This window comes from Leptopilina boulardi, unplaced genomic scaffold, assembly GCF_019393585.1.
Source record: "Leptopilina boulardi isolate dan_hultmark-lab unplaced genomic scaffold, ZJU_Lbou_2.1 LbouV2_224, whole genome shotgun sequence".
Taxonomy (NCBI): Eukaryota; Metazoa; Arthropoda; class Insecta; order Hymenoptera; family Figitidae; genus Leptopilina; species Leptopilina boulardi.
This window is the reverse complement of record NW_026137779.1, coordinates 2,107,726-2,134,708: the sequence shown is the minus strand read 5'-3', so window position 1 is coordinate 2,134,708 and position 26,983 is coordinate 2,107,726. Positions and strand designations below refer to the sequence as shown.

Here is a 26,983-nt window from a genome sequence, read left to right as displayed (position 1 = left end):
AATTTTTCGTGAAAAGTGGTTTTTGAGGCTGAAAACGTCAAAATTTGACCTGTCCCCACAGGATGTTTATACAAAAAAGTTAATATTTTTAGAAATGTGCGCTAATAAATACAATTTCTGTTGCTGTTTTATTATTGTATATTGTAGTGGAATTGAATAAAAAAAACGTTTGATCAAAAAAATAATTATTTTCTTTTTTTTATATTTATACTTGACTGCACTTTTGTGTGTTATTCTGCGTTTTATTAATAAACATTGAATTATTTAAATAAAAGTCAAATGTTATTATAGTTCTACTTTAGTAACAGCAAAAGTTATATTCCTTAAGTTGATCCATGAAGAAAGTAATCAATTTTCTAATTGATTTATCCTTTTTTTTACACATTTCAAGACTCAAATTTGTACAGGGCATCACAAAATCGTCTACACCAGCATCCACCGACCCTTCAATATTTAAAACAAATAGAATAAAATTAAATAATAAAGGTTAAATAATGTGTGGTTATATTATTTTAGTCTATATATATGTGAAACATATGAAACCGATTAAAAATAAATGATAATTTACTCAAAAAAAAAAATTATTAACGCCAGTTCCACCGGTTCCACCGACCCCAGTGTCTCCACCCGCCACACAATGAAACAAACGAAATTAAAAATATTTATTATTAACTATCACAGCTCCTGAAAAGTTTACTATAACTTACAAAATAAATTTCTATAAATTACTGTATAAATTTCCATAAATTACCGCATAAATTTCCGTAAATTACCAAAATTAAAATTTTTAATTGTGATTCATGCTTTACATATTTTTATGAATTTTAGACAAAATTTCTATAAATTACCGCATAAATTTCCATAAATTACCTCGAAAATTTCCGTAAATTACCGAAATAAAAATTTTTAATTATCGATCGCGCTATATATATTTTTGTGAATTACCCCGAAAATTCCCATAAACATTTTAAATCAAATTTCAACTATTTTATAGAATTCAAAAAGCAAAGAAATTTTTTTTGTTTGGTTTAAAAAAATTAAAAAAATTTTCCGGCCCACCATGGATATTTATTTCTTGACACTTTATCTTCAAAAATATGTATTGATATTTATCATTTCAATAAAAAAATATTTTTAAAGTTTCAGACACCTAATCGTGCGCTACGAGGAGAATCACCCATATATAGCTTTAGTAAATGTAATAAATCACAGAGGACTACAAAATAAAACTTTTTTTTTATCTTGATATCAGAATGGTTTCTAATGTATTTTTTAGCGCTGAACACGATCCCGGGTCTTAAAATTGCCTAGCATGTCAGGATTTTGAAAAAAGTGGGGCTTAAAACCCCCAAAAAACGTGTTTTTATGGGTGTTTAATATGATTTTTCTCTTTAACCAGACGTGGTAAAAACTTCAAAAAAGTCTTAAATTAAAGCTTAAATTGTGTTCTACATGACTCTACACGCAACCCTCCCCCTAATTTTTTTCAATAAAATATACCCGCCCCCCCAAAAAATTTTTTTTTAAATTTTCTCGACCAAATGAATAGATGTTTATTTGTTTTATGTTTATAATGTTTAAGGACGTAAATTTTACATTTTACCAATATAATTTAGAACCCCTTCGCAGACTAGTTATAAATCACTTATAGGCCAAATAAGGTTATATTAGGGTATTCTGTCAAATTTTTATATAATTCAATGAAAAGTGTTTTAGATATGATTTTTTAATAAAAAAAACAGTGAAAAAGTATTCATTTATTATTTTAAAGCATTTGAAAGGGTAATAAATAGTGAAAATTAATGTGTTTATTGTGTATTATTTGTGTGTATTAGACATTGTTTATCGACAGCAAGTTACAGGTTACACCGGGGAACGCCGGATAGCAGAACAGTAAACAATTAATAAGTCTTTGATAAGAAAAATATTTAACCCACTGAACGTCGATGATGCATCTAGACACAAATAAAAAGAAATGCTAAAGACTTATTGAATATTCATAAAAAATGTTACTGGGGATTTTCGGGGTCGCTAATTACAAATTTGATATCAGATTTCCAAAATTCAAAATACAAAATAAAATATAACGAATAGAAAAAAAATAAAACATAATCAAATTCTCCATCAGCTTGTTACACGGAGATTTTTGGGTTCGCTGATTACGAATATAATAACAGATTTTCAAAATTCAAAATGGTGGATCCAATATGGCGGTTCAAAACAATTAAACATTAATCGAATTCTCTCAAAGCTCGTTATTTGGATGTTTTTGGGGTCGCTGATTACGAATCTGATATTAAATTCTCAAAATTCAAAATTGCGGATCAAAAAAATTGAATATTAATCGAATTCTCTGAAAGCTCGTAACTCGGAGTGTTTTTTCGGTCACGAAATACGAATCAGATATTAGATTTTCAAAATTTAAAATGTCTGATCAAAAAAATTAAACACTAATCGAATTCTCTAAAAGCTCGTTACTCGGGGGTTTTTTTTGGTTACTAATTACGAATCTGATATTAGATTTTCAAAATTCAAAATGTCCGATCAAAAAAATTTAACACTAATCGAATTTTCTGAAAGCTCGTTACTCGGGGTGTTTTTTCGGTCACTGAGTACGATTCTGATACTAGATTTTCAAAATTCAAAATGGCTGATCAGACAAATTAAACATATTAAAATATAAACAAATTTCTGCTGTTCAAATTTGAAAACTTTTTATTAAATCGTCGATTGAGGGCAGAAACACGCTAATTCAGACGAATGTTGAGAAACATGACAATCTAAAAAATATTAGAGAAACCTGCCACCCGGCTGAAAAAACTTGTACAAGAAAATGTACAAGTTCTTGTACATGTTCATTAATGAACTTGTACATTTTCTTGTACATGTTCGAGTAATGTTCTTGAACAAGTTCAGCATCCGGAATTGAGACATGTTCTTGTACCAGAACTTGTACAAGATCCTGTACAAGAAGATATACTTGTACAAGAAAATGTACATATTCTTGTACATATTTTTTTGTGCAGGTTTCATATACATTTTCTTGTACCAGATGTGGAACATGTTCTTGTACATGTTCACTTATGTCTTTTAAATTAAAAATTAAAAACTTTAAAGGCTGCGCAGTAGTTTTTTTAAGCCTTTACAGCTGCGCAATAATTTTTAGCATGCATAAGTGAAGATTCTTAATAATTATAACTCATTAAAATTTCAAATTTTTTTCAAAAACATTTTTAAACAAATGTTCTTGTACAAGAACATAAACGTGTTCATGTAAAAGTACTTGTACATGAAACCTGCACAAAAAATATGTACAAGAACATGTACATTTTCTTGTAGAAGTATATTTTCTTATCCAAGATCTTGTACAAGTTCTGGTACAAGAACATGTCTCAATTCCGGATGTTGAACTTGTTTAAGAACATTACTTGAACATGTACAAGAAAATGTACAAGTTCATTAATGAACATGTACAAGAACTTATACATTTTCTTGTACAAGTTTTTTCAGCCGGGCATTCCAGTGAAGATTTCAAAAACATGCCATTTCAGATGTCAAATTTTTGTTGATTGTTTTAGGTTGGTAACACTTTCTTGAGAATGTTATATTATAGTTAACAAAATTTTATTCTTGAAATCAATATTAAAAATTAAGAAAAGTATAATTATTAATAATAAAATTATTAAAGGTTCTACCGACTTAACCATCAATATTCAAGAAAATATTAATTATTTTAACCCATCAATTTTTCGTTTACAGTGTTACCAACCTAAAACAATCAACAAAAATTCGACATCTGAGATGGCATGTTTTTGAAATCTTCACTGGAATGGCAGGTTTCCCTAATATTTTTTAGATTGTCATGTTTCTCAAGATTCACCTGAATTGGCGTGTTTCTGCCCTCAATCGACGAAATATAAATTAAATCAAAATAATATTTAATATCTTTAGTAAATTTAAATAGTGTTCATTCTTGAATCTGCGGCAGCGGCGATATCTTTTTATAATATAGTAATGATATATCTCTATATCATAAAAAGATTTGGCTGCTGTCTCCAGTATGGGTCATTACATATGAAACGGTACCCAACCTTTTTTTTGACAAGGTTAGGTTAGGTAATTTTTAAGGTTATGTTCGTTTCTTGGTTAGGGGTGTTTGAGGTTATGTCAGTAAGACATAACCTATGTTTCGAAACCTATGTTTTTAGCAAAGTTATGATAGGTAATTTTTGAGATTATGTTCGTTTCTTGGTTAGTGGTATTCGAGGGTTGCGACTATGCTCAAGGTTAAAAGTTATATAAATTTTGAGGTTATGTTCGTTTGTGTGTGGGTGGGAGATATTTCCCGACACAATTTGAGCTAAGTATGAGGTTATGTCTGTCAAACATACCCTCCAACCCAGCGGAAATCATGGGACTACAGCACTGAAATTGACCGGAAGTATGTTAGGGCAAATGGAGATTCAGTAAAATTCCGATTATGGCATATAACGATTCGAGAAAATAGAGATTATTATAAATAAATATTAGGGGAAATTAAAATTATGTTAAATGGTAATTCGCAAAAGAAATAATTCTAATATTAATAATTCGTTAAATTTAAAATTCGGAAAAATACTAATTAGAAAATTTAGAAATTACGTGAAATGGCAATTCGGTAAAATAAAAATTATAGAAAATAGCTAAGCGTAACTTTTATAAACAAAAAAAATATAAATTTGATAAATTATATTTTGAAACAAATAATTGTTCGAAAAAAGATTTATTATACAAAATGGTAATTCGAAGAAAAAAAATTATAAGAAATGGTAATTATGTAAAAACAAAAATAGTATAAACTTTTATTTGGAAAAATAAAAATGATAAAAAATACTAATTCGCTACAATAATAATTATGAGAAATGATTATTCGGTAAATTGACAATTCAATAAAATATCTCAACGTTACGTTTATAATTAAAAAAAATTTAAATTTGGTAAATTACATTTTGGAACAAATAATTGTTCGAAAAAATATTTATTATACAAAATGGTAATTCGAAAAAAAAATTATGAAAAATGGTAATTATGTAAAATCAAAAATAGTAGGGGAGGATGGGGCAAGGAGAGTTAGTTGCTGTTATGCTTAGACGGCTTACTCAAAAATCGCGTCATTCATGGTATATTTGCGTCTTAACACCAATAGATGATAGTAAAAATTGGAAGTCAATCTGCCACCATTTGCGAAGTCAGGTGTTTATTTTTGCAAAAGTCTGTTTTGCTAAAATGTCAACGTAGTGTTTATCATATTGTTTTCTATATTAGTACTTGCGAATATGTTCTTACGTTAGTGTTTTCCGGAGTGGGATTTCCTGCTGAACACGAATATTGTATTTATTTTCTAATTAATTCACGTCGTTCTTTAAAATTTAGAAAAAACTGAAATATGGACTCATGGGGCAAGGATATTTAGAGCTATTACGGCTCGATAAAATCCTGCTAATGCGACTGCAAATTCCACAGGTCAACACTGATTTTGGTGCGGCAAATGTCAAAGCTGATTCTGATAGGTTTTTTCATGCTTATTTTGAATCCGTAAACGAAAAGTTTCTATCAGCTTTAGTTTTTGATAAAAGCGGGTTTAAAATGTCAAGAAATCACGTTTTTGGCAAACTTTAAGTACCTCTAGCACTGAAACAAAAGGTCGTAGAACTTGCCCTGGTACCGGGGCAAAAATAGTTAAAATTATTTTATTACTTTTTCATTCGTATATCGTAGAGATTGCAGTCTACAGCAAAATAATGTATAGCAAAATTATAGCCAAATTACCAGGCTTTCCAAAAGTACTATTCGTTTGCAGATACAAATTCAAGTTTAGTCGCTAGATTCGAAAACGTCTTACCTAACTATTCATGCCCCATCCTCCCCTATAAACAGTTTTTTGGAAAAATAAAAATTATGAAAAATACTAATTCTCTACAATAATAATTATGAGAAATGATTATTCGGTAAATTGAAAATTATAAAAAATATTCTTTCGAAGTTAAAAAATTCTGTCGAATAATAATTCGAAACTATTTATATTATATAATCTGACGATTCGAATTGAGAAAATTATAGTCAATTCCTTTTAGATAAAACGGTTTTCGAGAAAATAAAAATTGGAAAAACAAATTTGGGGTTTAATCATTCGCCTCATTAAACAAACATTTTTTATAAAAAACAACCTTAAATTCCCTTAACCAAGAAATGAACAAAACTTTAAATTTAGGTAATAATAGACCGCGGAAAGAGGGGATAAGGAGTAACACCATTAATGAAACAGAAGTTAACAATAACACAATTTATTAATATTCACTTCAAGTTTTAAAAAGTTAAGAATCATGAAAATGACAGAAGGCCTATAGAACAAAATTTATATTATATTTATTTAATTTTTAAGAAATAATGAGATCGACTCGGAAGGAAGACGACTCAAATAATTATTTTGAGACTCGCCGTCCAGCTGATAACGACAAAGTCGCCTAGTCACACAATTTATAAATTTTACATTTTTAATTTACTTTTACAAAACAAGAAAGAATAGAGGAGAAACACAACCTCACTGAACTGACACCAGGATGACAATGAGAGTGACTTCAAATTCCAATGATCAATTGTGTTAAAGTTTTTTTTATGATTTATAATAAATTTATTTCAAAAGTAAATTTTATTATTTTGAAGGTTATGGACCAGGATCAATTATTCGGTCCACACAGCATCTTTACAGAATCTAAATTACATTTAATCTTTAAGTAAATCAGGTCGATTTAACGACTATTTATCTAAATTTACATTGATTTAAGTTAAATAACCGCCATTTTCAGAAAATTAATGGTCACTTTTTCACAGATTACACAGCCCCACAAAAAAAAAAGTGTCGTGCGCGGCAGACCAAACTAGTCATTTCCTATGTATTTTGACGCGCTGAACACGAATCCGAAGTCCGTTTTGCTCCATCACGTCAGGATTTTTTTCTAACCTCCAAAAATCTGTCGGATTTTGAGAGGTAGGCTTTATTTTTTTAAAATTGATGGATTTACTTCAAACTTGGTATCTAGGGGTTTTTTGGGTCGCTGATGACGAATTTAAAGTTAGATTTTCAAAATTCAAAATGGCGGACGAATTTTTTAAAAATTGATGGATTTACTTCAAACTTTGTATCTAGGGGTTTTTTGGGTCGCTGATTACGAATTTAAAGTTAGATTTTCAAAATTTGAAATTGCGGCTCCAATATGGCGGACGATATCGACCCTTCAAAGGTGATAATTCCGCCCTTACACACGAAACTAGGAGCAATTAAACAGTTTGTCAAAGCCTTAGATAAAAAAGGAAACTGTTTCAAATACCTGGAACAAAAGTTTCCAGAAATCTCTGATGCGAAACTAAAAGAAGGGGTTTTCGACGGACCACGTATTCGCAAATTGTTAAAAGATGAGCAGTTTATCACCAAGATGAATAAAAAGGAGAAAGCCGCATGGCTTAGTTTTAAAGCAATTGTCGAAAATTTTCTGGGTAATCACAAGAGTGAAAATTGGGAGCAAATAGTTAGTGATATGATTAAATACTTTGGTAAGTTAGGATGCTTAATGAGCATAAAGTTGCATTACTTAGACTCGCATCGGGATCAATTCCCTGAAAATTTGGGAGATTACAGTGAAGAACAAGGAGAACGATTCCATCAAGATCTGAAAGAATTTGAGCGTCGTTATCAAGGAAGATGGGATGTAAATATGATGGCCGACTACTGTTGGATGCTGAAAAGGGATATTGTACCTGGAGGCATCAATTTGAAAAGAAAACCATTACACAGATCCTTTGAGGACAAAAGAGTGCGCTACCATAAAAAGACGTGAATACCTTACTTATGTATATAAGAATTTCCATTTCTAGTTTTGAAAATCTAACTTTAGATTCGTAATCAGCGACCCAAAAACCCCTAGATACCAAGTTTGATGTAAATCCATAAATTTAAAAAAAATAGCCTACCCCTCAAAATCCGACAGGTTTTTGGAGGTTAGAAAAAAATCCTGACGTGATGGAGCAAAACGGACTTCGGATTCGTGTTCAGCGCGTCAAAATACATAGGAAATGACTAGTCTGGTCTGCCGCGCACGAAACTTTTTTTTTTGTGGGACTGTGTTATTAAAGACTTATTTTTGAATTATTTACAGAATCTTCGTGCATGAAAACTACTATAGACTATTCAAAATAAATTTTCAAAGTCAAAATTCGTGAGATGAATAGTAAGTACAACTTGACTAAGAAAAAGTTCAATGAAATCCGAGGGGCTGTTCACTCTCGAATACCCGATTTGTAATGTAGAGAATATACTAGGTATCTTCCGAATATTCATCAATTAACATAAGAAAATGTAAATTTCTTGATTCTGAATATGTTGTATTTTAATTGGAGATTACCGACGATTATTGAAAAGGACGTTCGAATTTGTCGAATACTATGCGAATCCAAACGAATCTCGTCGATTCCAGTAAAATTCTAAATCATGCAGTAAGAATTGTTGCGAGTCACGAATGGTTACGGAGACATACGAGCGAATTCGGCGGCGAATTATACAATTAATCTATTTTTCTTGCAATCTTACTCTTGCAAGTAATTACTGCAAATAAAATGAAAGCACTATTTCCCTTAATTTCAAAATAGGAATTACAAAAATGACTAGCAATCCTTAAAAATCTTTAATGAATTCTCAAATATTGTTAAATTGGATTTTCAGTGAACAGCCCCTCGATGAAATCAGATGCTTTATAAAGAGCCTCGACAAAAAATGCCCCTTTTATGTACCTCGAATTTTGAAACTTTCTTTATGCCAAATGGTAACATATGATGACCCAATAATCCCTAGAAAATTTCAAGATGAGCATATGCCCCCTCTCAGAAATACAGAGGGTCAAAGAGGGCCACGTCAAAAAATGAACGAGCAATATTATCAAATAATAATGTTAAAAAAATCAGACGAAATGGTTCCTTCAAGATTTTCATCTGCTGATTACGAATTTGAAGTCCGTTTTTAAAAATTCAATATGGCGGATCCAATATGGCGGGAAACAAATTTAAAAATCTATCCAATTTACTTGAAGATTGTTTGCTCGGGGGGTTTTTGGGGTCGCTGATTACGAATCTAAGATCCGTTTTTAAAAATTAAAAATAGCGGATCGAATATAGCAGACATGAAAATAAAAAATCGTCTGAATTCGCTTAAAACTCGTTACTCGAGGGTTTTTGGTAGTTTGGTAGTTATATAGTTTTAAAACTATATAATTGGCTTCAAAATCGTTAATTATGAATTTTCGAGGTCGGTGAAAACAAATCTGATTGTGAACTCACATTGAAAAGCACTAAACATTTTTTGTTAGTATTCTTTTTCATCCAAGATAGAAATCTTGCGAAGGCAAGATGTGATAATCGAACCAACAAAGGTAAAATGGAATAATGTAAACAACGAAGGCAAGTTGTAATCTGCAACCCGATTAACAAAGATAAGGTTTGATGATCCAAACGACAAAGGTAACACGTAGTAATGCAACCAACAAAGGCAAGATGTAATCGAATTCCCGATCACCAAAAAAGTGCTTTTGTTTTGTAATTATGTGCTTTTGTTTTAAGGGTTTTCTAATGTCTGCTGAAGTCTTTCAATAATTTCAGACTTTTAGAACTTCAAATAATTTTACTTGTAACATTTGCAAAAATGCAATGCAAATAAGATGTAGAATGGAATAGAAATAAATGAATTGATGATCTACTGATCGTCTTTTGTATTTAGGGTTTTGGAATGTAGGCTGAAATTATATAATAATTACAGACTTCTAAAACTAAAATTAGTTTTCTTATATAACATTGTCAAGCTCACATTTAAATAATATGTTTTGAAATGATGTTTTAAAGTTATGAATATTTCTAGAATGATTTTTTTCTATCTTGGATGAAAAAGAATACTAACAAAAAATGTTTAGTGCTTTTCAATGTGAGTTCACAATCAGATTTGTTTTCACCGACCTCGAAAATTCATAATTAACGATTTTGAAGCCAATTATATAGTTTTAAAACTATATAATTACCAAACTACCAAAAACCCTCGAGTAACGAGTTTTAAGCGAATTCAGACGATTTTTTATTTTCATGTCTGCTATATTCGATCCGCTATTTTTAATTTTTAAAAACGGATCTTAGATTCGTAATCAGCGACCCCAAAAACCCCCCGAGCAAACAATCTTCAAGTAAATTGGATAGATTTTTAAATTTGTTTCCCGCCATATTGGATCCGCCATATTGAATTTTTAAAAACGGACTTCAAATTCGTAATCAGCAGATGAAAATCTTGAAGGAACCATTTCGTCTGATTTTTTTAAACATTATTATTTGATAATATTGCTCGTTCATTTTTTGACGTGGCCCTCTTTGACCCTCTGTATTTCTGAGAGGGGGCATATGCTCATCTTGAAATTTTCTAGGGATTATTGGGTCATCATATGTTACCATTTGGCATAAAGAAAGTTTCAAAATTCGAGGTACATAAAAGGGGCATTTTTTGCATTCTGAAAATTTATATACAAATCGGAAAAAACCTCAGCTTTCGTTTGCAATTATTTTTTTAAAAAAACGGACCGATCTTAGTAAAAATAGCAAATTTATGTTTAATTATAGAAAATCAACGTCAAAATTCAAAAATTTTTAAAAACAAAATTCACCATTGGAAAGAGCATAAAAAAACCTTCAAAAAACATACCTGACAAAATTTTTTTATTGTATTTATAGACAGCAAAAATTCAAATAGTAGGCGGTGTCAAGGAAAACTGATAAAATTGACCCCCTCTATCTCCCCCAAAATTTCGAATAAGTCAAAAAATTTTTTGGGGATATTTTACTATCAACAATTTCCACAAGTTTAATTTTTTTCGAGAAATCAATTTTTCAACTTAGGACATTACACGTAAAATGCCTCATATACGCGCATAAATAAATAAATTATCATTATTATTTCAACAATCGTGACAAATGTCCTATTATACGTATATAATTTAAAGATTAATTTTTCATAAAGTATTAAGTTATCCAGTGCGGAAAAGTGATGGGGGCCCTTATGGATCGCCCTCATGCCATGAGGGGCGCATATGGGTGATCCATAGGGGCCCCTCATGGAAACGACATGCTCATCGATGAGGGCGCCCCTATGCGCGCCCTCATGGGACCTCACGTTTGCCCTCATCTTGCCCTTACACAGGTGTTTGGAAAGAAAAAAAAGTTTGCCTACGATGCCAAGAAAAATCATTGTTACCTGGTGGTTCCTTAGCACCCCCTGAAACGAGAAAACTTAACCCGAAAATCGTAGCTGTTCATTTAGAGAAGTTTCGAAATTTTTTCAAAAAATTTGTTTTCTAAGGGTCAGAGATAAGTTTTAAATTATATTAATGATTTTTATTTATGTGGGTGTGTTTGAAGGATCTCATTTTCTAGGTACAAGTGATTAAAAAATTTTTTAATAGAAAAGAACTCGAATTCGTAACTTTTCCTTTATGTAGGTGACGATTTTGGATGATTTAATTAGTAAATAAATAAATCGTGTTAATGAATTTATATCTATAGGGCGAAATTCCACCACGAAGTGTTGTTAGGTTTTCTCAAAAACTGCCTGTAGGAGACGGAAGGAGTTGGATTTTTTGAAAAATTTAATAAGTGAATTTTGATTTTTTTGAGAAGTTAAAAATGTGTATTTTTACTACAAAAAATATTGAGATGTCCTTGTTTGTTATTTTCGAGATATTAATTATTTAATTATTTAACGTTAACAAAAGATAAAATATTTTATATACAAATAAAGTCATCGTAATTCTGACGTTACCAATTGAAAGCTACCGTAATTCCGCATCCAACGAGCCCTATATGAAGAATTTTGGGTTAGTGGATTGTTAATAAATAATCGCATAACAACATTGCAATTGTTGATAAAAATCCCTCTAATTCAAAATAGTTCATATTAGTCTCGTTGGATGCGGAATTACGTTAGCTTTCAATTGGTAACGCTAAATTACGATAACATTATTTGTTTATAAAATATTGCATTTTTTATTAACATTAAATAATTCATTAATTAATATCTCGAAAATAACAAAAAAGGACATCTCAATATTTTTTGTATTGAAAATACACATTTTTAACTTTCCAAAAAATCAAAATTCACTGTTAATTAAATTATTAAAAAACGTCACCTATATAAAATAAAAGTTACGAATTCTAGGTTTTTTAATAAAAAAATTTTTAATGGCTTGTATCTAGAAAATGAGGTCCTACAAACACATTGACATAAATAAAAATCATTAACATAATTTAAAACTTATTTCTGACCCTTAAAAAACAATTTTTTTGGAAAAATTTCAAAATCACCCCTAGAAATAGGTGAAACTTCTCTAAATGAACAGCTATGATTTTTGGGTTAAGTTTTCTCGTTTCAGGGGGTGCTAAGCAACCACCAGGTAACAATGATTTTTCTTGGCATCGTAGGCAAACTTTTTTTACTTTCCAGACACCTGTGCTTAAGTTTGCCTTAATGTTTTTTAATCAACAATATTAATAATAATAATAGTTAATTAATATTAAATAAGCTTCAATTATGAATAAATAACATATTTATTTACTAATTCTTCCATTTTTAAATTAAATTCTTACTCAAATTGAATTTATTAATTAACATTCTAATTAATTAACTGTCGGATATAGATTAAAAGTAATAATAAATTAATTAAAAAATATGTTATGATCGGATATTTTCATTTTTCAACTAATTCATACATAGAATTAATGATTAAAGGCAAACCTGAGAAATAAATAAATCTAACGCATGGGGGGAATCGAACCTACGACCTACGGACTATGAGCCCAACGTTTCACCAACTACGCTACACACGCTACGTGAAAACGAATGCTAACTTTTTGATGGCATTTAAACTTGCAAAATACCTAACTCAGAAAAGTGCTTAACATCATTTAGTTACAGTTAAGATATTAAATTATATTTTCCAATCAAATGCAATATATAAAATATAATTAATTATATGCTTTATGATTATTATCATGAATCATCCCAGGTGAATTTTCAAAAAAAGTGAAAATATATTTTTATTAAAAACGCGTTTTTCATTGTTCTGAATCATTGTAAACATTAATTTTTGATGATAAAAAAATATATGACTTTTGGACTTAGAAAATTTTGCTAATCGATCATGAAGGCGATCCATGCGGGCCCCTACGATGACCCTTATGGATTTAGTCAGCCCTCATGGGCCCCCGCCGGAGACCCCGAAGTCTTGGGGGCAAGATCGTGGCTTTTTCCATGCGGGATGTCAAAATTATAAAAAAATTTCTATTAATACTTCTACAAAATTCTGTTTATGTACTAAGAAAATGTAAATATAGTAGAAATAATAAAAAGAAAACTAGGACAACACTGCACTATAATCTGAATCGTAAATTAAATAAAGCAATATCATAAAACTTACTGCAAATTATCCAATAGCTTAGACTCAGTGGTATCATTTAAGTCTCTTCTTGGTTCTTTTATAGAGTTGGAATTATTGTCAATTTCCAAGTCCGCGTTTGCGGAACATGCAGACTTATTTTACAATTGCTTTTCTCTAAAACATAAGTATAATTATTTTTATTATTCATATTATTGCATTAGGTTAAAAGTTATTAATACATTTGTGATCGCGCTCCGCCAACTACGTGCTACTCCGCCACAGTGGGACGAAGAACACGGCCGAGGACAAATTAACATAGAGCCTACAAATTTCAACCGATTTTGACGTTCTTGATCTTGTTTTAAAGATCATAAAATTCTAAATAACATCTTTGATTTTACTCTTTGAAAAAAAAATTTTCAATCGTTTCTTTAATGTTAAAGTTGAAAAAAAAAATTTTTCCTCTTTAAAACTAGCGAAACTTTTTAAAAAAGGAGATTATTCCCCATTTTTTTGTATTTGAGATGCAAAAATAATTATCAGTTCAATAGTTATTATAAATTAATTATTTGTAATTGTTTAAACAATTTTTTTGAACAATTTTGTTGATTTAAGTTCCTAATTACGAAATTGATGACATATTACACATAGCATTGTTTAAACAACCCTTAATTAACAAATACACAGTAGGGGAGACCGAGGAGGAAAGTAACAAAAATCAGTTTTTTTATGCTAGCATTAAAAATATTTGTCGGATAAATTTGTCCAATATATTAAATGAAAGCTTGGACATTCACCTTTTAAATAAAATTTGAATTAAACATTTATAATAAATTGACAGTTCACAGTATAACTTTTACGCAAGCTCTTCATCTGTTACTTTCCTCCTCACCGAGGAGTTTTTTATTTTTAGTACCGACTAAAAATATGTTTGAACCATGTCTATCCGATAATTTGTTTAAAAGTTATAAGCTTTGTTACTTTCCTCCTCGGTCTCCCCTACCGCTGTTTTTACATGTTTCAGATTTGGATTTTTTTAGAGTTAATTTAAATATAATGTATTTTTATAATGATTTAAAAGTTATAAATCTTCAAAAATTCACTGATTACATTTTTCAAAAAAATTCAACACTCTCCCCCTCGTAAAGTTTTCGATAAAACCTAACATTACTTAGTACTTACACTGCGGTTTTTAAAAATCTTATTAACTACCAGAATATATTTCTAGGTGAATAGGTTAAAATTTTTCGCTCTTGTTGACGGAATAATCGCCTTTTTTAAAAAGTTTTGCTAGTTTTAAAGCGGAAAATTTTTTTTTCAACTTTCATATTAAAGAAACAATTGAAAAAATTTTTTTCAAAAAGTAAAATCAAAGACGTTATGTAGAATTTTATGATCTTTAAAACAAGACCAAGAACGTCAAAATCGGTTGAAATTTGTAGGCTCTATGTTAATTTGTCCTCGGCCGTGTTCTTCGTCCCAGTGTGGCGGCGTAGCACGTAGTTGGCGGAGCGCGATCACAAATATATTAATAACTTTTTTACCTAATGCAATGTACTGACTTTTCTTTTTTTTCAAATACTCGTTATAAAATAGGGAATCATAATTGACAAAAAAAAAACGAAATTAGGCGCAGAAGTTTATTTTAGTTTCATTTGTTTATAATAATTGTTGCTATTTTAAACAAATAATGGACAAAATCAAACTAATTTTTTTTGTTTGAAAGCATGATTATTGTATATTACTCATACAAAATTTTATCGAGATTCATCAAGTAGAACCGTAGAAAAGCTTATTTTACTAATAGGGTGCTTAAAAATTGTTTAAACAATAACTCTTAAAATAATTAAATATGGCATATAAAAATCTCGCCATCGAAAAATTAGTGGCTCATTTCAGAAATTTTGAGCCATATACACATATTTTTTAATGTAATATAAAGTCTTGTTCAAAAAAATATTTGTTAAAACTCATGAGTATTTTACGATGTAGAAAAGAATATTATTAAATTTTAAGTAATCTAAAAAAATGTATAAAAATCTATAATTTCATACAGAAAATGTAAAAAATGGTGTTTTTAAAAAATATAGAATCATTTTGTGAAAGTTAAAAGCTTATAAGTTTCATATTTCATGACAGAAAAATATTTTTATAATCTATTTAACTTTAATAATTTGAAATTATATTTAGTTTGCCTGTTCTGGAATAATAGTGATAAATCCATAAGTTATTGTACATTAAAAAAATATTTATGAAATAAGTAAAATGCATAGAAACGCTAATTTTTAGTTTTTTCATAACAAGAACATTGAATAATTACTAGTTTCATAAAAAATGTTTCAAAAAAATCATAATATGATAAATATGTAACAATAAACTTACGGTATAAATTGCATGTTGCAGATAAGTAAATCGGAAATTTTTTAAAGATTTTTAAAGGATGTTTATGTTGTCAAGTAAATAAAACGGTGATAATACTGAAGCACATATCCATTCATTTTTAACGACACTCTCTTCATCACCTTCTATGTTACTCCACTTTGTCATGATACGATGTACATTTTAGATTTAGTATCTGTTAATTGAATTGTTATTAAATCTTCTTGTAAATTTGTACAATCATAGATGTTTGATATTTATATATTTAACATTACGCGGTACGGAAATGACTAAGTTAAAACTATAGAGGGCGTAATAAGCGCTTCCTTTTCTTCTTCAGAAAATAAAAATGGCTATGATTCTGTTAACACATAAAATTAGCCTCTCTAAAAATTGGAATATTACAGTTTTTTAATGATAAGTTCACATTATGTATAAGTACTTTAATAAAAGTTTATATTAAAGTGTTCATGGTGAATATATGTATTTTATTGACAGTCATCACAAAATCCAGTTTTCATAAAATATTAAATTGATGCTGTGGCCACATGGCGTGGCAAGAATCTAAAGTCAATTAAAAGTTTCGTGCACATAAAATATTGACAAAACCCTAAACATTTGGCGATCCTGCCAGAATCATAGCATTTTACTGTGGAAAATATGAAATTCAATATTGATCCTTGCAATTGTGAAGTCGATTCATTATCCGCCATGTTCTTTACAAGTAAAACTTATCGATAAAGTAGTGTTCTTCACGATCTAAATAAAAACTTTAAAATAACCTGTCCGAGAACCTGTCTAACTCTAGTGTCAAAAATACAGGGCAACCTAACCTCACTTATGTCAACAAGACAAAAAACCATAAAATAATTCAAAGTGCGCGACGTTTATGTGAAAATAAATAATCTATCTAATTTATTATGATATGTCAACCGATGACAAAAGTGAATTTAATGATACACGATTGAGTGACCTTTTAAGTGAAATTCATACTCGAGTCATGGAGCCTAATTTCGAGCAACTATTAACAACTCAATACGCAGACTTTAAGTCTATTGAGAGACATTTGAAGTATATTGAAGATTTAGAGCCGCAACGTAAATCTGCACTAGTAATTCGCAATAGATGTACTCTCGTCGAATCATTATGGAGAACCTGCCGAGATCGTCACGCTTTAATGACGCATTGTGCCAATCTAGAGCAGAAGCAAAATAAATACTTTGCAGAGGATGAATTTGGAGAAAAGGAGATACAATTATACAGTAATTTGGATATCTACGCAGAACTTCTAGCTGAAATTCAACCACCAACGCTATAGTGATATTTTGGTTAATAGAGTTCTTTCCTTGTTAGATCCGAAGACGCAACGAGATTGGGAGTTAAAATTATCATCGACAATTGAATGTCCAGCTTATTTAGATTTAGAAACATTTCTTCTCGAAAGAATTCGCGCATTAGAAGCATTGCCTGCTGTCACAACAAATAATAGTATAGCCCAGCATAAAAATAATGATTGTCCGAGTAAATTTACATGTACAAAGTGTAAAAGGCGACACCACACTTTACTTCACCGCGAAACCAAGTCCGAAACAGAATACGAAAAAGAATCGAACGACAATTCGAATCAAAGTAGTACAGGGTTTCAAGTAATAGAATCGTCTAAAATTCAGTCTTATTTTTCCGCACCAAGCGCAACAAAATCAAATAACGTTTTACTCGCTACTGCACGAGTATGGGTTTGATCTCCTTCAATGCGAGCTATTCGTGTTCGGGCATTGTTAGACCAAGGGTCAACATGGACCTTTGCGATTCAAGACTTAACAAAAATGTTAAATTCCAAAACTATACCCATTTCTGCGTCACTGTCCGGCCTAGGGGGTAGTCACGCTGGAAATGCAAATTCTGCTGTCACGATAAGGATTTCATCAAGTCCAAATGGTGATCCTGTTTTAAAGACGCAAGCAATTGTTATTCCAAAAATAACGTCTTATGTACCTCAATCAAATGTCAATTTTAAACAATGGCCTCATTTGAAAAAATTAAAGTTAGCAGACGATCCTTATAACAATGATCCTATCCACTTACTCATTGGCGCCGAGCTTTATGGTTCTATAATTTTGGACGGATTAAAAAAAGGAAAAGCGGGTGATCCAATTGCTCAAAATACGATATTTGGGTGGGTTTTGTCCGGATCTTTGTTGTCATTAAATAATCAAAATGAATCTAGCGTTCAGATTCATCACTGCATTTCAAATAAAAGTCTCGACTCGTGTTTACAAAAATTTTGGGAAATCGAGGAAATAAATTCGAAAGAAATCATGTCTATCGAAGACGAACTCTGTGAGGAGCACTTTCAAAAAACTCATTCGCGAACACCCGATGGTCAATATAGTGTCAATTATCCGTTCACAACTGACAAACCAATTGGCATTGGTTATACGAAAAAAATTGCCGAAAAATCTTTAAAACGTCTCGAAACTAGCCTCGAGAAAAATCCTGTTCATAAAGAACTTTATAGTGACTTTATGGAAAAATATGAAACATTTCATGACATGCGAAAAGTTGAATCTCTAGAAAATCCTTCTAATCAGGTGGTATACATTCCTCATCAACCTGTGTTTAGGGAAGCTAGCCAAACAACAAAAATGCGAGCAGTGTTCAATGCTTCAGCCCCATCAACCAACGGTACCTCTTTAAACGATCATATGAGAATAGGGCAAAAACTTCAACCGAATTTGTTTAATGTCTCGGTTCATTGGCGTGTATTTAAATACGTTTATACTGCCGATATTGCCCGCATGTACCGTCAAATTTTAATAAATTTGGATGATGTTGATTATCAGCGCATATTGTGGCGTTCGTCGCCAGATCAACCAATTAGCGAATACCAACTTCGGACCGTGACTTATGGAACACGTTCAGCCCCTTATCTGGCGTAACGAGTCCTCAAGCAGTTGGTGATCGATGAAGGCTTGGCGCTTCCATTAGTAAAAAAAAACTTTGTAATTTATTTGTAAGTTTATTTTGAATTCCCGATGAATTCAAGGCCGGCGGTACTGTTTGATATTTATATATTTAACATTACGCGGTACGGAAATGACTAAGTTAAAACTATAGAGGGCGTAATAAGCGCTTCCTTTTCTTCTTCAGAAAATAAAAATGGCTATGATTCTGTTAACACATAAAATTAATCTCCCTAAAAATTGGAATATTACAGTTTTTTAATGATAAGTTCACAATATGTATCAGTATTTTAATAAAAGTTTATATTAAAGTGTTCATGGTGAATATATGTATTTTATTGACAGTCATCACAAAATCCAGTTTTCATAAAATATTAAATTGATGCTGTGGCCACATGGCGTGGCAAGAATCTAAAGTCAATTAAAAGTTTCGTGAAATTGTCTTTGCATATAAAATATTGACAAAACCCTAAACAATAGATGTTTACAGAGATAGATAATATTCCAGCTTCATAAAATTCATCAGTTGATCGGAATTGTTGTACAATTAAGGGAATTTGATTTTCATGTTAGATGATGTTTCTTACAATGAATATTTTTGAATTTTTTAAAAAACAACAGCAGTTACGCAGTGCTGTAGAAAGTACACATTTTCCAATTTCAATTTTATTAAATTGTTGGCTACAGTTTGAATCAATGTCTGCTGGTAGAGGACAATCGTTATGCCTAAGTGACAAGTGAATTCGAATATTATGATCATAATTCTGTGGTTGAAAAGCATAACAGCACAACTGCATTTGTCACGATTTTGAGAAAAATGAGTTTTAATATTCATTTAGCTCTGTCAAATCAGAAAATCAACGGATGTGTTTGGTATTCGGCATTTAGTCTCATTATTTAATGTATTTTTAAAATACGTTTATCACATTTAATAAAACGCACGAATTCATATGAAATTTAATATATTCTTAGTCAAATTGAAAGTTTTTTTGCAGTTATGTGTTTATGCTGTTCAAGTTTAAATATGTAACCAACTTCACTCTATTTTTCATGTCATAATAAATTGTCAAAATGAATTTAATAGCGACGTACGAATCTGAGTCTGAAACAAATATATCTGAAGGAGATGATTATAATCAAGGCAAAAGAATAAAATTATTATTTATGTTTATTGTATCTATGAAAAAAATCAAACGAATATTTTTTAAAAGTATGTTATAAAATTGGTTAGGTTTTATGTTTACATTTCCGTAATTTCTCAAATTTAATATTTTTTGTGAAGATATCGAGAAGAATGAAGATACCTGTGATTCAAAAGAATTAATGAAAAGAGAAAATCGAAAAATTAGTCAAACTAATAAAAAATTTTATTTTTTCTGAAATTCCTTATTATAAGATAAAAATAAATAATAAATAAATAAATAATATTTTTATTTTAAAATATTACTTTAATTTTGTAGATTACGTCAATTGTTTTTTTATTCTGAATGCAGTTATGCGCTTATGCCTATCGCCTATTGCCAAAAGTGCAGTTATGCGATTAGGTTTTTCATCATTTTCTACTTAAATAGTTACATAAATGATTTTTCAACTATGAATCTTTGGAAAGCATTACTAAATGTACTAGAATCTGGTGTTATCTCAAATTTGATAAAAATGTCAGTTAAGCTGTTATGCCTTTCAACCACAGAATTCTGACTTAAATAGTTTATATGGGCCTGACGTTTTCTAAACAGTAACGATTTCTCACTACGTTTTATTTTTTTGTAAAAAGGGTTCCAAGAGAGGTACCAAGGCCACTCAAACCCAGCATATAACTCTATTATGTTAAAAAAGCCATTAAATTTGAAAAAAAAAATTTTCTATATTTTTGGTATTATTGATATGAAAATGAGATATTTGGAAGATTCAATTTTTCAGGATTCTAGACATCCAAAAAAATTCTATAAATAGTTAAAAATTGAAAAATTAAATAGTTAATTTCTATGAAAAATTTTCAAATATGTATTTGAAATCCTCAGGACAATTTTTTTTATTTTTTTCAAACCGCTTATTTACTTTTACCTACTAAAATTTACATTTTTTTATATATTCCCTTTTTCCAATAGAAGGGTCCTTTCGAGGGTCCATCAGGTTTTATGACTTTTTAATGCAAAATAAAAAATTATTTAAATTTAAATAAATATTTTTTTAAATGTTATATTTGTAATTTATAGATTTTAACGATTCCAATGATATAAAACATTATGTAAAAACTCTAAAATTACATAATGATTATACAATAAATACTCCATTAATTAAAATTAATTTTCAATAATTTAAAAATATTTGCCAAAAATGTTATATCGTTGTAATTGTATTAACATGTACATTACAAATATAATATTTAAAAATTATTTTTTTCAAATGCAACAATTTTTAATTTTGCAATGAAAAGCCATAAAACCATAAAAGATCCTTCTGGCCTATACTTTTTTTTGTTCTTTTCTAACGTACATATAATATACATGGAATCACGTTTGTAAGACAGGGACAGAAAAGGGAAGGCGTCAATGACTACGACTATACTTTTAAAGTCCCTACTTCAAATTTGTATTTATTATTTTACAGTAAGCTAGTTTCCTTACATTTAGTTATAAGAAAGCAACATATGTTGAAAACCTATTCTTACCACTGGATGAGCAAAAACATTCTGGTCTCTTGTAAAATAGAATATATGAATTGATTGCTCAATCAATCTCTGAGCGAATTTGATCCAGTTTTCACTCAATATAAATTTGATTTGAACCAAATATTGCATCTAATTATAGTGCAGTATGCTAAAAAGAGAAATTAAAATTAGTAATTATTTAGTTGATTTGTGGAAGAATTATGTTAAATTGAATTTTAATAATATAGTAATTAATATATGCATTTTAATTAATTCTTATCATTATAATTAATTATAATAGTAATGAATGAGCGAAAAACCTGATAAAATTCGCTCAGAGTTTACTTGAGACAATCCGACAGTATCTTATTATTCTAGACTATTTTATTTCTATATTACACATATTCTTTTAAGTTCGAATTCAAATAATATTTACATACGAATTTTTTGTTTAATTAAATATTTGCTAAAGCAAATTTTATTAATTGAATACATTAATATATGATAATTTGACTAAAAATGTTTTTTGATCAATATAAGAATATACCTATTTTAACTTTACTTGTTAATTTTTAAAAATTATAAAATTTTTTTAAAATAATAATAATAATCATCAACAAAATATGTTGATAAAATTGAAAAAAAGTAATAAGATCTTCTATTTTCATAAAACCCTATTCTATTTTTAAGATCTCAGTTAGGTTACTTTAGCTCAGGGGTTAGGTATTCGGTTTGCGTTCGTTAGGTTGTTTGTTCGATTCCCTGCGTTTGCGAGATTTTCTTCGATAGGGGTAAATAAATATAATAAATTGTAAAAATAATAATTGAGTATGTGTAACGTAAAGATAAAAAAATGTTGTACGATAAATGATTTTTATTTATTTTTTTAATTAAAAAATATTGATTTTTTTTTAATTTTTAAATATTTGTAGTCAGAATTCATGAGAAGTAAGTCAGGAATCTTGAACACTATTTTATAGAAAGAAATGTCATTTAACATCACAAATAGTCACAGGGTTTAATGATTTATAGTATGGCCAAAAAAAGGGTCTCCGACCCTCATAAAAAATCTGACTACTATTGACGATTCTTTGACTAAATCTCACTTATTGTGGTGTGCTGTGACTGCAATCGTAACAAAAACAGTCTCAAAACGTCAGAGATCCTGACCAATTTTTTGACGTTCTGTGATTTTATTCTTAGCAGGGATATTCGTAATCAGCGACCCAAAAAACCCCCGAGTAACGTACTTTCATAGAATTTGTTTTAAGTTTAATTTTTTTTGTTTCGACATTTTAAATTTTCAAAATTTGTTATTATCATCATTGATAAAAATTTGACAGAAAACCCTAATATAACAGTGTTCCATATTTTATCTTTTATTTCACTTATTTCGTATTAAATTGATACAAATAAGGTCTTAAATTATACTCATGAACACTTTTTCTACAAATACCAATAAGTACTTTATTATATTTTATTGTTTAAGTAACATTTTTAGTGACCGTTGTGTTCCCAACGGTGTTTCAACGCTATTCCGTTCAAATTGCGTTGAACCCATCCGCTAGGGATGGTACACTAAATAATGGTCGAAGCATCAATTAAAAATGGTTGTCACATCCATATTAGCATTTGTATGTTTTCCAAATATATGGTTCCCACAGCCATATATTCTAGTTGTGCTAACAATTTAAAGCTAGCTATTTAATATGGCTGGAGCAACCGGAGGTATGGTTGGGACGTATTTTTCAATATAATATGGTTGAGACAACCAAAGGTATGGCTGTGGCAACCATTGATTTTTTTCCGTACGTTAGTCTTAAAATTTGTTTTCGTTGATAAACTTTATGAACTTTAACGACATAAATTCGGAAGATAAATATTTGAGGTTAAGTTTGCTAAAATTAGATTAATCAAATAAAATGACTTACCAAAAAAATATACTGAGTACAAAACTCCATTCACTTGTACTTCAGAAAACGTACCGTCGCTCTACTACTTACAATAATAAAATATTTTAAAATTAAAAACAATAATATAATATTAATAAAATAATAATTTTAAAAAAAACTTATATCTGATCTGGTCCATCGGGTTTGGTTAGGTCTTGCCACCAAGGCCCGGCTTCTATGACGCATGAGCAGAATTCAATACAAACCACCTCATTAAAGTTGCGCACATTTTAAAATACTTAATAAATGCACTTTTTAAGAAAATAAGACTCAATTAGAAAAAATTAATTAACAATAATTGTTTATTTATATAATAATTGAATCATAACAATAATTAATATTTATTGTAAATATGATGACGTGTAAGGAGCGTATGAAGAAAATAATAGTAACACTGCATAGTTTTTCGCATGAAGAATATAAATTATTATGTGATTGTTCAATTATTATGTATTTAATTAATTATATTGTTAAGTAACTATTTTTCTGATTTAGTTTTTTTTCATAAGTGTTTCACATTCAGAGATGTTAACAAAACAATTTATTATTTTTTGTTAGGACAAAAATAAATTAACATTAAAAATTTAATTTTTTAATTTCGGGTGATCCGTTTGGGGAATCCTGACACAATAATATAATATATAATATAATATATTAATAATTAATAAAAATATTTTAACATTCTACACGGAGAGAAAAATCTGCCTTTTATAGTATAGAAAGGTTTACATTTAATGCACAGAAATTTTCTATGCTATATAGGCATGAATTTTGAGTAATTATAGTACAATCGTATGTCTTTTTAGCATGAAACTTGTCTATGCTAATAAAGTTTGTCATATAGCCTCTTATTACATACTTATTATACTTTTAATCCAACGGCGCCATGCGAAGATCGCACATAACATCATCCTACTATGTTTGCATAAGTTCTATGCTTTTTCGGGGATAGACTCTTGCAACTGGCGATTAGGCCACGCCCACCTTTACTTAATTGGAACTGCCCTAATCGCCAGTTGCAAGAGTCTATCCCCGAAAAAACATAGAACTTATGCAAAAATAGTAGGATGATGTTATGTGCGATCTTCGCATGGCGCCGTTGGATTAAAAGTATAATAAGTATGTAATAAGAGGCTATATGACAAACTTTATTAGCATAGACAAGTTTCATGCTAAAAATTCTCAAATCTTTGCTCTATTAGTATGAAAAGTTTAAAGAAAAATAGCAGCAATCTATTTCATACTATAAAAGGCAGATTTTTCTCTCCGTGTAGGGACGCGATAACAGAATATTTTACCACACACCATGCCTTCACGCGTGCGATAGTCTGTGGTAGCAAGCATGCTAGCACTGTGTACCTCAACAGCACCGTTTATAATTCAAAACTATAATATTGAATTAAAAAATTATTTCTTTTGCTGATAAAACATTTTCAACTGTTTATAGAAAGTAAAACAAAATTTAAAAGACTAAATATAATTTTTTCAAAAAAAAATTAATAAATAACAATATTATATATATAACTTTGTAAAATATATTAAGAACCCCGCACCATATACATGGGAATTTGGGGTCCGGTGAAATTTCTTGCAACTTTGTAATTTTGTAGTTTTTGACCTCCTGAACTAAAAATATAAATGGCAAAATTCAAAAAAATGGACAGATTTTTTAATAATAAAGGTTTAATTTTAAAAAACAGTGTTAAAAGCGAAAATAATTCAAAAATGAGTAAAACCAAAAAAGCTAAATAAATTTTCTTAAAACTCGCCACTCAGGGGCTTTAGTAGTCGCTGATTTAAAATCCGATGTCAATTTTTGAAAATCCAAAATGGCCTACCAAGTTTTTTAAAATACATCGAATACACTCAATTCTTGTTACTCGGGGGTTTCGGGGTCGCTGATTACAAATTCGACAATAGTTTTTTAAAATCCAAAAAATACTAGATGCAGTATAGCGTTAACGTTATAACGTACCGCTTACATGCTCATTCTGGACTCAGCTTACGATACAGCACGACACGTTCTAGAAACGTTTCATATTAAATTAAGAAGGATAAAGAAAAACCCTCATTATACAGTTGAAAAGTACATGATAAAAGATAATAAAAATATTATACCCAGCTACAAACTATGTTACAAACTGAAACCAAATTTTTAATCACGAAGACTGAAAAAGTCGTTTAGTAACAAGTTTTAAGTAAATAAAAATAATTTTTAAAAATTCTTCCACCAGTCTGCGTCCGGTATTTTGGATTTTGAAAAACTGTCATCGAATTCATAATCAGCGACCCCGAATACCCCAGAGTAACGAGATTCAAGTGAATTCGATATATTTTAAAAAATTGGTCGGCCATTTTGGATCCGCCATTTTTGATTTTCTAAAATTGACATCGAATTCGTAATCAGTGACCTTTTTCCGCTTTTAACACTCTTTTTTAAAATTAAACCTTAATTATTAAAAAATCTGTCCATTTTTTTGAATTTGGCATTTAGGTACATTTTTTGTTCAGGAGGTCAAAAACTATACAAAATTACAAAGTTGCAAGAAATTTCACCGGACCTCAAATTCTCATGTGCATATGGTGCGGGGTTCTTTTGAAATAATGTATAGAATAAATAAATAAAAAATTTTAATAATCTAATATTTTTTAAAATAAATGAATTTTAAAATTGTTACGAAATATCATCGAAAAATATGAAAAAATTTGTGAATCTGTTATTTTGAACTATAACCAAGAAACAAATAGCAAATAAACGAATTAGTTAAATACATTGTAGTTGCTTCTCTTAACTGTTAAATGTTTTATTTTTTATACGTAAAATTATAAAGAAAATAATATTTTAAATAATGATTTAACCTTACATTGTGTAAAAGTTGTAATTAAAATTATATTGCACAATTACTCGTATTTCGCCAACTGTAATTAATAAAATAATTCCTTATTAACGTAACTTAATGGTGAGAATGCGTTCCACCATAATTTTAATCTTGATTAAATAATTAAGTATTCACCGTTAAATGTAATTGCTCAAATTTGACGAAGTAACAAATTAAACATCAATTATTTATGTTATTGACACGGAAATATAACCTCAAAACGAAAAGGTTTTTATTAATAATTGGAAATGGCTGAATTTTATGATGAAATCTTATCATCATCTTTCGAAGATGAAGAGGTTATTTATCGAAGGCCAAGAATTATTCGCGAACGACAAAACTATTTTGAGATTTTAGACGATGTAGATTTTGTTGTACGATTTCGTATAACAAAAATAACTGTGCAACATATATCATAAGAAATTTGACATGCATTAGAGCATGGTATTGACCGGTAAGTGGAAAAAATGTTTAAATTTTTAAATCAATTGTTAAATTTTAAGTGAAAAAATTGCTATAAATGCGTCATTATTTACTTTTATATATTATTTATTTTTATATCACATAGTCACTTCACCTTTTACATTTACCTATTTTGATGATTTGTCACTTTTGTTGTTCAAAATTTGAAATCAGCTGGTTTTATATATATGACTAATTTGTACCA

General features: G+C 29.4%; 1 protein-coding gene across 1 annotated transcript in view; it reads left to right on the top strand.

Moving 5' to 3' along the window:
- LOC127279870 (uncharacterized) overlaps positions 1–26,983 on the top strand; it is a 574,826-nt gene that overhangs the window by 501,708 nt on the left and 46,135 nt on the right. The window lies entirely within an intron of this gene.